The sequence below is a fragment of the Macaca fascicularis genome, chromosome 1 (genome assembly GCF_037993035.2).
Source record: "Macaca fascicularis isolate 582-1 chromosome 1, T2T-MFA8v1.1".
Lineage (NCBI taxonomy): Eukaryota > Metazoa > Chordata > Mammalia > Primates > Cercopithecidae > Macaca > Macaca fascicularis.
The window spans coordinates 184,575,775-184,592,674 of NC_088375.1; the positions used below are offsets into that span (position 1 = coordinate 184,575,775).

Genomic DNA, 16,900 nt, shown 5'->3' on the forward strand with positions numbered 1-16,900 from the left:
TCTTTGTTCTCCCATTTAATTCCAATATATATCCCAAAGTATCCCATTCCCATCTCCCAACTTGGCTGTGCCTTTCAAACTGGATCTGATGCATCATAAAATGACAGTCTTGGAAAGGACATTAGTATCAACCGTCTTCAAATCCCTTCTACAGATGTGGAAACTGAGAACCAAGAAAGAAGAAAGGAGCTCATGATCTAGTAGAAAAGTCAGACTCATGAATTATCATTGATAGTATAGTTAAGTGTTACAATAGTGAGAGAGGGCTTTCTGGAGGATGTGATTGAGGATGTGAATTGAGACTAATTTGAAAAAATTGACAGGAGACAGCCAGGCAATAGGCAGTCAAGGGCAACAGGTATAGTAGGGCATTTCAGAAGGAGAGGACACAATGAGCACCCATTCCTTGAGAAGAAAGAACTGTCACGAAATTTATAATCATCACTTCCACATGTTGTTGATATTAACCTGTACTGTCAATACCATTTCTAAGTTGAATCCATCCTCAGATTTTTATATGAGGTCTCCTTATATCTCTGGCAGAGATTCAGGAATCATTTAAGCATCTGTAATTTTGAGTGTATCTGCTCTCTGCCAACAATATCGTTTAAAAAAACAGGACTGGCTGGGCACGGTGGCTCACGCCAGTAATCCTGGCACTTTGGGAGGCCAAGGCGGGTGGATGACTTGAGGTCACGGGTTTGAGACCAGCCTGACCAACAGAGCAAAACCCTGTCTCTACAAAAAGTACAAAAATTATCTGGGGGTGGTGGCATGCGCCTGTGGTCCCAGCTACTTGGGTGGCTGAGGCAGGAGATTCACTTGAACCTGAGAGGCAGAGGTTGCAGTGAGCCGAGATCACACCACTGCACTCCAGCCTGGGTGTCACGGCAAGACTCTGTCTCAAAATAATATCAACACAATGACAACAAACCCAGGACCTAGTCTCCCTTATTTTGAATTCCCAAAGTATTTAAAATTACCTTGGGCCAGTCCTTGGTTATTTCCAGAGGGTATATTCTGGCTTCCTAAGTAGATGTTTGTACTCATCATGTGGCATCAAGATGGCAACAAGCAAAGTGCCTGGCCTACAGTAGGTATTTAATATAAGTCTGTTGAACTAAATGTATTTCTCAATAGACCCTAAGTTCCTTAAGGGCGGGAGGGCGGGAGTCTTATTATGACCCACATGGATCTTGTTATGACCAATGTCTGGTACATAGTAGATTTTCAAGAAATCTATGTTGAATGGATGGATGAATTAATTAATTCAGCAAGTGAATGAATAGTAACAAAAACAGTTACCATTTTTTGAGTGCCAGTCAGTATACTAAACATTTTGTTTCTATCATTTCATCTATTCTCTAAAGCAATCCTACAAGGTAGGCATTATCATTGCAATTTATAATCAAGGAGGCCTCAGATTCCAAGATCTGAATATCCATCCAGCTCCAAAGCACACACAGGCCTTTAATAGAGTTTCTGATTTCAGAGAAGATAGCCAAACTGTTCACATGGATGTAAAATGATGTCTCTGAACATGAAAATGCACAGACTATATACATTCATTTCTAGCCGTCCCAAAAGCAGAAAAAAACAGTTACAAAACTACACTATTCATTAAGAAAGGCTAACTGCTGGGTGCAGTGGCTTACACGTATAATCCCCGCACTTTGGGAGGCTGAGGCAGGAGGATTGCTTGGGCCTGGGAGGAGAAGTTGCAGGGAGCCACGAACCTGCCCCTGCACTCAAGGCTATGTGGCAGAGGGAGACACTGACTCAAAAAACAAACAAAAGAAAGGCCAGCCAACTATTTCTCAAAGGAGGTGTTTTCTTTTTCTTCCACCCCCCTACTCTTTTGGTTTGTTATATAAAATAAATTGCTCCAAATGACAGGTCTTTAAATATACATTTCAAAAATACACCTCAATAAACGAAAAACTGAATTAATCTGAACTTGATTTTTCTTCTGTTTGTTCAGAAAAGAAAGGAAATTTGTAAGATAAAAAGCTGGTATCAAGTACTTAGTTAAAAAAAAACTGAAAAGGAAAAGATATTCTAAGTAGTGCACTAGGACTATAGAAGCCTGTGACAACTATCTCACCTTCAGCATTTATCATACAAAAAGAAGGAGTATTCAGACTGATGATCCTGGGGCAAGGAAAGATTCTTAATCGAAGCAACATTAAATTAAATTATGTTCAGAATATTCTTACAAGACAGGAAAGAATAGTCACACGTTTAAAAATATTTTTAACAAGGGTTGAAAAAAAAAGAGGAGAATTTTGGCAAACTCCCAGCTAGCCAGAAAAATGAACCAGAATTCTTAATTCTTGGTTGGCTTACTCTTACATGAAACAAAGGTCTGGGTGTCAGATAGACAAGACATTCCACTCAGAGTGGATGCAAACCAACAGGTGATTCCAGCAATGTTAACCGCGAGGGTTTAGCAACAAAGGAGGAAGAGGTAGAAAAATTATCAGGTTAATACTAATTACATACACTGTAATTAGCCTTTGGGCAAAATGAGACTTTCTGTGGGTGAAATGTCTGTGGGTGAAATGTCTGTGCGTGAAAGGAACTGCTATATTTAACACTAAGACAATGGCTTCTAAAACTCCCACCAGACACCATTCTTACAAAGGGCACGTAGAAGCTCCTGATATCATGTTGGGATTTAGATCAAAAGAGATAAGTTACATGAGAGGGCTTGGCACAGAGTAATACTTCATAAACATTAACTGAATATAAATCCATTAAAACTGCCTTATTCAAAGTAAAAGACATTTATGGCTCTCACTCAAGGAGATGAGATAAATAACTTGTCCATTCAGAGATAAGTCAGGATGCCAAATGTTGGCTGAAGGACTTTGTTTGAAAACCTCTGTCAGCGTGTCCTTTCTGAAATAACGCTAAGGGGTTCTCTGGCCTTGGATCTACCACTAATATCTGTGTGAAATGCAGAAATGGACACCTCTGTCCTTATCATCAAGGAGTTCGCTGACAGTAAAGTGCCAGGCATAAAGCTCTCCATCATGTTCTAACAGCTTAGCTTGATTTCAACAAATGTTTAAAAAGAAAGAAATTCCCAGATCCATGAAGAAGAGAAAAACAAGAAACAAAAGTATGTTTTCCCTTTTCATTGCTATTTAACTTGCAGGTAGGAAATAAGGCAAAATAAAGATAAAAACTCAAGAACAACTCATGCAGAAATAGGTCTTTAGGGTAGAAATTGCGGGGGAAAGTCATCTTCTTTGATTTTCTAAACAGCTGGGGATTCTTGGGGAATGGCTACACCAAGCAAGAATGACCAGTTTCATTACATGGAGTCAAGTACCTGGCAGATGTGAAAATGAAGGAGTGCCCAGGAATATGAGTGAGATTGCAAAATGTGAACACCTTCTAATGGCTCAGCTCTCCCAGGCAATGGAAAATGAAATGTCACCCTGACAGTCAGGACACCAAATGAACCCACGGTTTGAATCATACCCAGAATGTGCTCAGTACTCAATAATTTTCAAAAAAAAAAAAAATGCCTAGTGTGAGATGAGATCACCTTTGGGAAAGATTTTTAGATGGAATTCTCAGATGAATATTACCCTTTGAAACAAGACTGAATACTGTCTCAAGATTTTTACCTAAGGTGTCGGATCTGGTCCCCAAAGCTGAACTATAATTCCTGAGATAACAATGGGACCAGTTGAAAATAAGACCAAGTCACAGGATACTTCTTCTTTTTTTTTTTTTTTTTTTTTTTTGAGAAGGAGTATTGCTCTGTTGTCCAGGCTGGAATGCAGTGGCACCATCTTGGCTCACTGCTGCAACCTCTGCCTCCCGGGTTCAATCAATTCTCTGCTTCAGCCTCCCGAGCAGCTGGGATTACAGGCACCCACCACCATGCCTGGCTTTTTTCGTATTTTTAGTAGTGATGGGGTTTCACCATTTTGGCCAGGCTAGTCTTTAAACTCCTGACCTCATGATCCACCTGCCTTGGCTTCCCAAAGTGCTGGGATTACAGGCGTGAGCCATCAGGCCCGGCTGCCATGGAGTACTTCTAATGTCTCTTTTCACTGTGACAGTCTATGATTCGGCTTCTCAGATGACATCACACAGTCTTGCTTCTGGGATAATCTAGACACAGGACAGCAGTGCATAGTGGGAGGAGAGTCAGACATCTGAAGACACATTTTCATTTTGGTACAAGTTGTACAAGTCTGGTTCTAGCTCACTGTGTGAGTAGAAAGCAGTGAGCTCCCTGTTTCACTAGGAGAACCATAGACCCAAGGAAAAAAATGCCAAACAATTGTGTGTGGCTGCATGAATAGTCAAGCAGGAGCACACTCTCACAGGTACACACATACACACATGCAGACACACACACACACACACAGTATCTACACTTAATGAACTAGGCATATGACCCTGGAAGCTAGTACAGTATAGTAAATAAAAACAGAGGCTTTGGAGTCAAATAAACATTGGTTCAACTTTGCCACTTAGAAGCTGTGTGATCTTAGATAAGTTAGTTTCTTATCCAAGATCACACAGCTGTTTCCTCATCTATAAAATGGGGCTAATAATACCTACATCTCACAGAACTGCTCTAAGAATTGTATTACTATATGCCAGGTGTTGTTCTGGGCAGTTTACATAAATTAATGTTCACAATCATCCTATCAATATCCCTATTTTATAAATGATAAACCTGAGGCCCAGAGAAGTTAAGAATTTGCCTGTTACACAGCTAGTAAATGGTAAGGCAGAGATGTAGACATAGGCGGTCTGGCTCTTAATCACTAGACTATCCTGTCTAGCACAGTGCTGGATTAGCTTAGGCCCAAAATATTCCCTTAGCAGACACAGATACACGTATCCATATATACAAACACCCTATACCTCCACTTCCTCTCTGGTTTTTAAAATTTGATGTTTTGATTATTAGTTTATTACATGGTGCCATTCAAATGGGCAACATGTGGACACCAGCTTCCCAAACACAAGGATCCCATGTGGCTGCTCAAGGAACAGAAGAACAAATTCAAGCCTGAGAAATGTTAGTTCATTCTGAATGATGACTCACAGCCGCTATTTTCACAAACAGCCTGCTAATTAAACTTTCTTATGAACTCTGCTAACCAATTTTCCCAATGCATGGAGGAAAAATCATTCATTGTAGACCGGAATCCAAAATCTAATATTAACAGCACAAGTAGGATCTGTGGCATTGTAATTTGATCAGCTTGCGCATTAATAACAGTTAGACACTGATGTCTGAGAGAGTTAATCAGCTTTTGTTGAGATGTACGTAGATAACTGAACAAAACATCTGGAAGGCAGACTAGGAAGGAAAGATAGCTTATCACAGGGGGTTTAAGTGTTTGTTTTACCCTCATAAATCCCATGCTTACAATGTCCTGTCTTATAGGTGACCACAGTAATACCCTGAATTTACCAGCACATTAGCAAATCATCTGATCTCACAACACACAGAAAGGTGCGAAAAGTCAGTATTATCTGCATTTTATGCACAACAACCTGAGGCACAGAATGCCTTGATCCACCAAAAGTCCCATAGCTAGCCCGAGAACAAGAGCTTGGTGGATCCTTCCACTTTATCATGTTACCACTCATAGAAGTGGCCTAATTTAAAACAAAATCTCAGAAATTATCCTGACATATTCAACTACAGACTGTCCCTGACTTACGGATGGTTGGATTTATGATTTCTTGACTTTACAATGGGTTTACCAGAGTATTACATGCATTTTCAACTTATGATATTTTCAATTTATGATGGTGTATCGGGATATAATCCCATTGTAAATGGAGGAGCATCTTATTGAACTAAAGGCTTGCATTTACAATCTTCCAGAACCACTGAAATTGGCGTTCATTATTTCTGCGGCTATTCCTGAGGCTCACTGGAATACAACCTACAGTCGCATTCGTGACTCAGGATGAAACAGCAAGAATGTGGGAAACCCTCTCTGTGAAGGTCTCTCGTCCCAACTGGCAGCCAGACATGGGTATGCAGCCGGCTTGGCCACTTGCTTGCTGTGTGATCTTAGGCTAGTCACGTTAAACTCCATGAGCCTTGGTTTCCTTGTCTAAATAACAGGGTCACTAATATCTACCTACAGTAGATGTGGTTAGGATTAAATGAGATAAATATAAGGTGACACCTAACATCTGGCATCTAGTGCGTGCTTAGTAAATGTAAGTTCCCATTCTATTCTCCTGCCTTCTCAGATGCTATCTCCTACTTCCTACTTGGAATTACATAACCTAACATTGAACCAGGAACAGACATCCACCTTCCCTCTCCTCCCCCTTTATCCATCTGTTGGCCCAGGGCTAACACCCTTGGTGAGAAGTGGTTAGGAGTTACCAGGTAGGAGCAACCCATTTATAGACTGCTTTCGTTTACAAAGTGCCTTCACATGTATCACCTGGTTTGAAGTCACAAGTACCATCCAAAGAAGGTAGAGTGAAGATTTATCTTCTCTACTGTATATTGAGGAAATGGAGATACATAAGGTTTCAAATATATCTATCAAGTACGGCGGTGGGGAAGGCAAGGCAGGACTTTCAGTGAAGTCTGTCTCAATTCTGGTTATTCTGATGCACTGTGTTTGGTATTTCTGACCAGAAAGTGTTTGGGGGATGTGTGTGTGTGCTGGGGTGTGTGGAGCTCTTGGGTAGTGCTCTCTCTCTTTCGTACTTAGAGGGCGATCTGTGTCCATTGACTGGTGAGGGGCACTGGGAAAATCAAAGGTGGCTGAGGACTAGTTCCAGTTTCCACAGTTAGGACCAGGATATGAGAGTGACATTTGAGTTTCCTGCTTGTTGTCCAGCTCAGGGCTCTGGGCAATGAGGAACTAGACAGAACTCACTGCAGAAACCCTCACCAGAAAGACGGAAGCTGAAAACTGAAGTTCCTGCATGTCCAGACTTGGGGTCTGAAGGGAAAGGAAAGACTGAAGTGACTCAGAAAGTAGTAATACCCCAGTAATACCTCAGTTCAGGGCAGCAGGCAAGGAAGGCCTGCTTCAGACCATCTCCTCCATAGGGCACACTGTTTATACCTTACGTTAATAAAAACAAGAACTCCATTCAGGCAGCTTCTCTGAGTTACTGCCTGCCCTAGCCATAAAAAGCAAGTCAATCAATCCAAAATGGACCCATGCAAGAAAGATGAGGAAAATTCCATGTATGTGATTCCAGGTATTCTATCCAATCCTGCATTATAGTGGGCAAGTGTCTCCGCAATGAGAGGCCTGTCGATCCAGAGAAAGGGCTACAGGGCCAGTGGTGGGAAAGCGTGTGGGGTTGGGATTCTGGTAACCACTTGAGAGAGGAACCAAAGTTGTCACCATTCATGTTTCCTTGATGTATAAAAACTCAAACTAGGTGGTCCGTTTGAGACATTTAATCACATTTATTTTACTAATTTTCCTCTGGTCTCCTTTTACCATTCTATATTCATTTACTTCTATCCTGTTTTTAAAAATTTGATGGCTATTTCCATTTTAGTTTTTTCCACACTATCTAATAAGCCAATGCAAATCCTTTTTGATCAAAGTGACATGTCAAAAAACAAGGCAGAAAGAGGAAGCAGGACAAAACACACACACACACACACACACACACAAAGTACAACAACAACAAACCAGGCAAAGAAAAGAAGAGGGGAAGAAAGAGCAAGAAAAATAAGAAGTCAAGTGCTCTTGACTCGTCAAAGGAAGTACTGAGTATAAAAGCCTCTGAAAACAAACACAAAGGGCAAATATCAGGGATCACTAAGTGTACATTTTATGCTTATACCACCAATAAAATTATTTAATCTGATTCCAGATGTTTGTGATGAGAAATTCCATTAGTGGCCATACGAATTAGAGTTATTGACCTAGCTAGCTGTGTCCACTTTGTGTTTATGAGGACTTGCATCTCACCAGACATTCAACTACAAAATAAGGGACATGCAGAAAACTAAACTTAGAAATCTGCAAGAACTTGAAGTAGGTGGAAAGCAAGTCACTAAGCAAACGGGTACATCACCTTAGAGAGATAAATAACGATTCTCAGATTACAGACACCATGGGAAGTGTGAAAGCTGTCAGCTTCCTTCTGTGTTAAGTAGAGTTAGTTACCAGCAAAGTAGAAGGAACGCAGACCTCAGAATCAGACTTGGGTTCAAATCTCAGCTCCACCACTTATTAACGGTGACCTTGGATAAATTACTTAACGTCTCTGAGCTTCAGATATTTTACTGACACAAAGGTGGTATCCTCACTTACCCGACAGAGTAGTCCTGCCTGTTCTATTCACTATCTCTTGAAGATGTCTGTATTAGGCAGCTTGCGCTACCATAAGAAAATACCACAGACTGGGTGGCTTAAACAACAGAAATTTATTTTCTCACAGTTCTGGAGTCTGGAAGTCCAAGATCAGGGTGCTAGCATGGTTGGGTTCTAGTGAAGGCTCTTTTTCTGGCTTGCAGATAGCTGCCTTCTTGCTTGTTCCATGTGTATGGAGAAAACTCCAGTCTCTCTTCCTCTTCTTATAAGAGCACTAATCCTATCAGATCAGGGCTCTACCATTACGGCCTCGTTTAACCTTAATTACTTCCGCAGAGGCCCTATCTCCAAACACAATTACATTGGGGGTTAGAACGTCAACATAAGAATTTTGGGGGGACATAAACATTCATTCCATAACAACGTCTCTGAAGCTTGGCTCAGCTGCCTCCTCTGCATGGACTGGTCTCCTACAATCTAATCTCTGCCAAATTCAGGGCCAAGCTGAAGGCTCACTTTTCTTTGACACTTGCTTAGAGAATCTCAGTCCATTGTCATCTTTTTCTCCTTTGAACACCCATAACTGATGTTGTCTTCATTCAGCACAGACAGTGGTAAGGTAACAGAAAGACCATAGACTTTGCAGTCAGATGCCCTAACCCCACTCACCAGCTGACTAATTCTAGGTCTTGGGTTGTGCATCTGCAAAATGGGAATAAAATCACTGATTAAGCAACACTGATATAAAGCTTCAACGAGATAACATCTATAATGTGCCTAGCACTGTAGCTGACACATAGTAGGCATTCCATCAAACCTCCAACTTCATTGTATCATTATGAATCCTTTTTCACTATTCTTCCAATGACATTAATAGCCAGGACCAAGGAAGGGTAAGATTGGGCCCTGGTGAAGAACAAAACAAAACAACCTCCACTCCCCTTTTGCCCCCAGCCACAAAACAGCAAAGGTAGATGTGTAGTTAATATGCATAATAAGCAGCCAGGTCCCAGTCTCTTCCAGACTTTCATGAAGGGCTGTCATTTGTTCTGGTTTCCCTGACTCATTGGTCCCATAGCAACACATAGGCACAAACTAGGTCTTATCCATTTTGACCTCCTCACAGACAGTGATACAGAATTTCAGAGACGGGAAGGAAAGGAAAGGGAATAACACCTATTTAGTCTGAGAGAGTAGACACTAAACAAATACTGTTGGCTGATTGAAAATGTTTTACAAATGTAAAAACCTTATACAAATATATGATCTCTATCTGAATTTTATCTTCTCTCCAAACTAGAAATAACTTCTCCTATCAAAGCTCAATTTGGGGACTGTAGAAAAAACGAAAAGGCAACTTAAAGATCTTTGGTTCTTACGAGGAATAAACACAGATACAGAGTTTATCAGTTAAGAGCAGTCAGGGAGATGTGGAATGGGGGCGAGGGGGCAGATTGAAAAAAGAAATCACCACTACTACACCTCACAGAAGACAAGAAGAAAATGAATTTCCCATTAACACATTTCAGAAAGCACTTTCCTCCTACCCTGAAGCTGATGAATTACATTTTTAGATAATGTGTGGAAATTTCAGTTTGACATTACCTTCCTCCTTAGTTCCTAGTCTCAATCAACCAGGCCATTCTACAGAGAAGGGAGGAGTGAGTGAGTGAATGTGTGGGTGTGTGTGTGTGTGTTGGGGGAAGAAGAGAAGGCTGCGTGAACAGGGAATTGGTCTTACGAACCAAACAGTCAGCTAAAGTACAGAAATAGAAAATTCTTAAAATACCCAGCCTGATTCACATCCTAGGTAAAAATCCTTTGAGACATCTCTCCTGGGATGTGAGAATACTTTCCTACGGTTATCTGAGTTCGGAAGCAGGGCAGAACTGTCTGATTTGGAAGGTAAGATGAAGGGGAACACAGCCAGAAGGCAAAAGGAAACCATACCTGGTCTGTAATCCTGACTACTGCCATTCTGGGAAAAAAATTGTGTCAGAAGATGCATAATGTACCTGCACAAACCCTAAACCTCACAGCTCCACTCTACTGCCAACCTGCTCTAATTAGAAAGGATGGAAAGTCTCTGATTCCCCTTGATGAGTGTGTAAGAAGCACAATGATTATATGGTTTACTGTTTGCACTTCATGTTCTGACGTTCTTCAAGTTCCCCTTAATAAGGCAGACTCCAATTCTCCTGTTTTGTAACCCCATTAGGCTGCCAAATCTCCTCTATACCTAAAAATTTTCCACTCACCTCCAACAATAACCAACCCCCCTTCCCAAGTCAACAAATCAAAACTCTTTTATTCTTCTTTGTAGAATATGTATGACTGCAGGGAGGTGATAAATAAAATGACAGATGCAAATCTGCCTGATTTTCCTCTGAATTCAGGAGACACATCACATTGTACTAAGCACATTTTCCAAATCAGCAGCAAAATATGCTGATAAATGCTACCATTTGCTGTACTCTTCCCATCACTAATGACTCTCCTTCTGATGTGCATATAGAAAAGTTCATTTAGCTGATCAATATCTTGGGATTTTCTTGGATATGCCTAAATGAGGCTGGGTTTTTATTATGCTTAAATTGTAGGCAGCATCCATGTCAATACAGTGCTTGCACAATAAAGAAAAGGTAAATATACTGAAGAGTATTTCATGAAAAGAGAATATCAGAAGTGAAAAAAACCACTCCAAGTCTAGTCTTCTTTGTTTAGCTAAGCAGTGACCTGTTTAATACAAAAAAATTCTTTTTAATGCACAGTATGCTATTTTCCAAAACAAAAGATTCTGAGCTCTAATTATGTTTTCCCTGTACTAAAAAATTTCATTCCCTAGGTATACAAACTGAGTTGGTTTGTAAAGGGGAGGAGTCAGTTTAGTATTTTGGGGTACACTGCCAGAGGTAAAGTATAAATTTGACAATTCACAATTAGGCAGTGCTGGGTTCAAGTACCAGCTGCCTTAACCTGGAAGCGAAGTCACGTTGGCAAGTAATTCAATTACTCCTAAGTTCAAGTTTTTGCATCTGTAAAGTGGCCATCTTGAGGATTACATGAGACTCTGTCTACTGATCTCAGCACAATGCTTGGCACACAGTAAGTTCTCAAAAGCACTGGCCATTACGATTCTCCAAGATAACTTGATTTATTATTTAAATGAGCTACTATATTTAAAGCATTCTTATAGTGCCCAGTACACACATTAAGGCATACACAAAAAATAAAAGCTGCTGCAGTTATTCTTATATGTCTGCTGGGTGTTGTAAGAAATTATGCCAATAAACTCACCTTGGGGCTGAATTCACATTTTGGGAGTGAGTTTAAGGAATTTTTATATCTTAGGATTTTTCAGAGCCTTTTATTGTTTATACAGTTATCTCAGAAGTAAAATTCAACCAAATTCCCATAGTGTTCCTATAAGTCCAGTACATGAAAGTATATAAGGTACATTAAAACAATCCAGAGCCCTCACTCCCCTCTCCTCTTCAACCCAATAGACTGTACTCTGTCATGACTCAAGGCCTATCAGATGCTCTAATAGATACTGTCACCACTGCTGTGGTCCATGTCCCACATCTCTCCTACTGAGAGACACACACACAGGATTGTTAGCACTTTCAGAAATTTGAGAAAGAACACAAGTTACCCAATGTTACTGCATCAAAACTGAGTTGGTTCCTTTAATTAGGTTGTAAATTCAGATCCAAAGGTAGCAGCAAAATATCCACCCTCTTGTCCACAGTAGCAAAGGTTATTTATTTGGCCTTATTCTTTTTCCACTAAATGATATTAATTAAACCAAAGAGATGTATTATAAAGGAAGAAATGAAGACATGGATTAGAAGTGGTGTTTAGGAAATGTTGTCTTTGTCCATTGGGGTACAACTCTAACTGACTTAATTTTTTGCTATGCTTAACTTCATTTGGCCATGCTGCTTCATATTAGACCACTGCTTCCAAAGAGACACGTTCCAGCTCTACTTCTTTTGTCCAAAGCACAGAGGAACACAAAATGCTTTTGTTCTTTGACTAAAATTTTAGCTCTATTCCTTTGCCTTTCTTTCCTCTACCTAAATCCTTACCCTATCTTTTAAACTTTCCCCAACAGCTCCAGCTAACACCAACCTTACCTCTTCCAACCACCCATAGCACTTATGTATTAATAGCATGTTCCATATATTTGTCTCTTAATAGATTCAGTTTTGTTATTGATAATGTTCAGTTTGGTCTGCCCTGTCCTCAAAAAATTCCCTTCAGAGCTCACACTCACTTGAAATGAATAGAAAACTACTCTTAAAAAGTAGACTGTGGCTGGGTGCAGTGGCTCATGCCTGTAATCTCAGCATGTTGGGAGGCCGAGGCAGGCGGATCACAAGGTCAGGAGTTCGAAACCAGCCTGGCCAATACAGTGAAACCCCATCTCTACTAAAAATACAAAAATTAACAGGGTGTGGTGGTGGGTGCCTGTAGTCACAGCTACTTGGGAAGCTAAGGCAGGAGAATCACTTGAATCCAGGAGGTGGAAGTTGCAGTGAGCCGAGATAGCACCACTGCACTCCAGCCTAGGAGACAGAGTGAGACTTCAACTCGAAGAAAAAAAAAAAAAGTACACTGCATGGATACACAGAGAGTGACATGAGGTAAAAATATAATTCTTTTTTTATCATTGTGATGCAAATAATCACACAATGTAAACAGGCAGGTCAAAACTGTTTGCTCTTGCACTGATTTCTTTTTTCTTTTCTTTTTTTTTATTTTTTTGAGACAGAGTTTTGCGCTTGTCGCCCAGGCTGGAGTGCAATCCAGCTCAATGCAACCTCCGCCTCCCAGGTTCAAGCAATTCTCCTACCTTAGCCTCCCGAGTAGCTGGGATTACAGGCACCCACCACCACGCCCAGCTAATTTTTGTATTTTTAGTAGAGACAGGGTTTCACCATATTGGCCAGGCTGGTCTTAAACTCCTGGCCTCAGGTAATCCACCTGCCTTGGCCTCCCGAAGTGCTGGGATTCCAGGCGTGAGTCACTGCACCCCACCTAATTTCTTTCTAGAGATTTTTCTTTTTTTTCTTTCCTTATTTGTTTTGGGGTGGTAACAAGATAAACACTTATTAAAACGCAAAAAAAGCAAAGAAATAATAATAATAATCCAGCTCTGCTGATTTCAAGACATACCCTGAGCCACCTAACCTTGCCTTGGTCAAGCCACATGTTTTCTCCCCTAAAATACTGATCACATAGGAACTTGCATTCAGTAAGGCAATCTCAATGTTTACAAAACGAAACCAAAATGGTAACAACAACAACAACAAAAAGAAACTGAATCAACTCCTTGGAGTCCACAGGAATAATATAATTTCTACCAGGTATTTGGTGTTCTTTGCCAGAGTTTCTAGGTTGCATGAACTCAGTGGGTCACATGCCACTTCCTTTTTTTTCCCCAGCAGCAGAGGCTGCAGGTAGATGAAGAAGAAAAACTAAAGACTTAGTTTCCAATGCCATCATGTGTCATGGATGTACACAAGAGCAACTCAGGATATGCCTTTCTTCTCCCTGGTACCTGGATTATCCTGATAAGTGTCCTTTCCCAGTTGGAAAAAGAAAAATGTAATGTCTCTGAGAAGATAAGTAACAGAGATGTCCAAAAGTATCTTAAAACTGGAATTTTCAGTAAATTTGGTTCTACTCTAAAGGAAGACAAAGGCTGAGTTATATCCCCAGAGGATGATAAATGTTGTTATCTTTGCCTCCCTTTATACACATGAGTCTTGTTTAAAGTCATGGTGCATTAGATAGACTCTCCAGAGGGTGCCCAAGAACCTCTGCTCAGAAGAACACAATGTTGCATTGGGTTATGAAGTGGGGGTTAGGCAGGGTCTTTACCCTGTACATGCCTCCAAATAAAATCATGCTTTTGGAAACTAGGGGTGACTCCCAGCTCCACCACCTGATAATAACTGTGTTGCCTGGGGAAATCACTAAGCTTCAGTTTCCTCATCTAAGAAAACGGAGGCTGTTCTCCGTGTTAAATGAAATAGGGTATGTCCAGCACTTAGCAAGTATCCAGCACGGAGGAAGTGCTTGATAAATGGTGATGTTTATGTCCTCAGCACATAACACTTAAGTCCACGCCCAAATTTCTTCTATCTGTTCTCAAATGGAGAATTCATTGACAATTCACAGCCAGGGATGAATCTAGCCTGCTGGTAAGGCTATCAACAGAGTCACTTCCTCTCTCTCTAAAGAGATTTTAACGTTACAGAAGCCAGAACTTTCTAAGGGAATCCATTACATTCTCTTAGGGAGTGGTTGGGGCTGGAAAATCTTAATCTTGAATTCTTATCTCTTTGCCACCTCCCACCCCCCAATCCTCCCACTGGATATTTAGAACTCCTTGTAAACTTCACAGGATCGAGATGCATTGAGATCTGTAGGAGGTGTTGGAGGAAAAGGGGGGACTGGGATGTTAAAAATCAGGGCAACAAAAATACCCATGATGTCATTTACCCTGACTTCTGAACCACCAGCGGCAGCATCTCCATTTGCCTAGTGTGATATACCTCACCTCTTCCAGTCTGCATTGTGACCTAACCCCAAATGTTGGCCTCGGGGAGGTCCTCCGCTAGAGTGATTCCCACTCCTTCCCCATTTCCCCACAGCCCTATCTCTCCCTCCTTCTCTGACTTTTAGCATAGCCAATTAAACCTGAACAACGGGTGGATGGAGGAAATATGCTGCATCTATGGAATGGTACAGCAGGGACTAGTTTCACTGTTAATTTAAAATGCTAGAATTAATTAGGTAGTGTAAATGAAGAATTTAATAAGCACTCTTTACAACCACAAGTTTTACTTTTATTAAACACTGCTACCAAATGAGGGCAAATATCTCTGGTCTCTCTCTATATTTCTCTGCCTCATTCCCATAAGGTCTCTACAAATAAAAATTTTTTGGGCCTGAATTTAAGAAGGATGCATAATTACAAATTTATGCCTGAATTGTATTTCTGCTTTCAACCCCATAAGTTTCTTCTTTAAGCTCAGATGCTACTGTATGTCTCTGCTTGTGCTGGAGAGGGTGCTAAACAAACCAAAGTTGACAATTTTGGTTTTGTATACCAAATTAAAGGCTGTCTTCGAAGCTGTCACTCCTATTCAAATCCACTCGGTGAACTACCAAATTAGCATTCTTTCAGTAAAGGAATCTGCTTGTTTAAACATGTGTCTTTAGAAAACAAGGAACAACACCATGAATCAGTACTTCTCAAAAATCTCACTACAGTTCTGAAGGAATTCTGAAAAGGTGATTAATAATATTCACTAATATAGCTGGCAGACTCTGTATTTTGAAGGTAAGGCTACACTAAAAATACATTTCCTATATAGGAGTAGGAGGAAGAATCATATGGTTAACTGGTTTTAATTTGGTTTGAATTATCATCCTATTACATAAAGATTATTCAGGAATCTAAATATTGGCTTTCTGAACGTATGGGAAATTCTGTTTAAGGATAGATGTTCCAGTGCTCTGGTACAAGATCATCAAAGCCTGGCCCTATTTGGAGAACTTGATAGATATATTTTTTTCTGTTCTGGCCACTTTCCTTGAAGCATACTAGCTGTACTTATAATAATAGATGTATTTACTGAGGCACCACTAAGCAATAGACACTGTGCTAGATGCAATATATCTAGTCTCTCATTTAATCCTCACAATAAGCCCTTTGAGACAAGCATTATCTTACAATTTTTCAAATAAGAAAATTATATCTGGAGTGACTTATATTTTGGAAAGTGGCAGTGGTATTTAAGTTTTATGATTTTGCAAACTACTTAATTTATAAGGGGAACAAATTTACATGTGAATTATGAGAACAGAAGAATATATATAATTACACGCACACATATAGAATGTAATCTCTGATTTAAAATAAAGATGATGTATACCCCTATTTTAATGACACAGCTTCCTTTTTTTTAAAAAAAACTACAGGACAGTTGCTGATTAATTAAACTGTCTAGAGAAAGAAAACAAAAGTCAATACTCAAAACTGACAAGTATTCAAAGTTGGATATGAATGATTTCAGGAGTGGAGTATCACACAGTAGCAGCTTCACTGCCATCGTTATGTAGCCTAATATATCTCTAAGAAAATATTCTCACTGCCAATAAGATTACAGGGAAACTTTCCCCCAAAGAATTATAGTGTCAGTGTCTGGCAAACATTTGGTTCTCAACGAACAGTTGTCAATTAGGAGAAAATCAGAACCTAAAAATCTCATGTATTGAAGTTGTACAGGGTGTTGATTCACTTTCAAGTAAAAATTCCCTCACTTCTTAAAGAGCATCTTCAAAACAAACAGACAGATGACATAAAACAAAATACCTCAAATGCAGATCTTCATTAAGTATCTCCCTCCTACTGCAGAGTAGTTGCATTCCAGATTAATCTGCTATCCTTAGGGCCTGTTTCTCCCCAGGGACAAGGGCAGTTGTGTCAACCATTCACACATCCACAGTGGCCCCTTTTAAAACACTTGTTTCAGGCACTTGGAAGAACATTGGGCACACACGAAGCAAATATTGAGAGGAGAAGA

General features: G+C 40.2%; 1 protein-coding gene across 18 annotated transcripts in view; it reads right to left on the reverse strand.

Annotated features, from left to right (window-relative positions):
* The window catches only part of ELAVL4 (ELAV like RNA binding protein 4), a 154,649-nt gene that overhangs the window by 40,151 nt on the left and 97,598 nt on the right, over nucleotides 1-16,900 (reverse strand). The gene's annotated exons all lie outside the window — the stretch shown is intronic.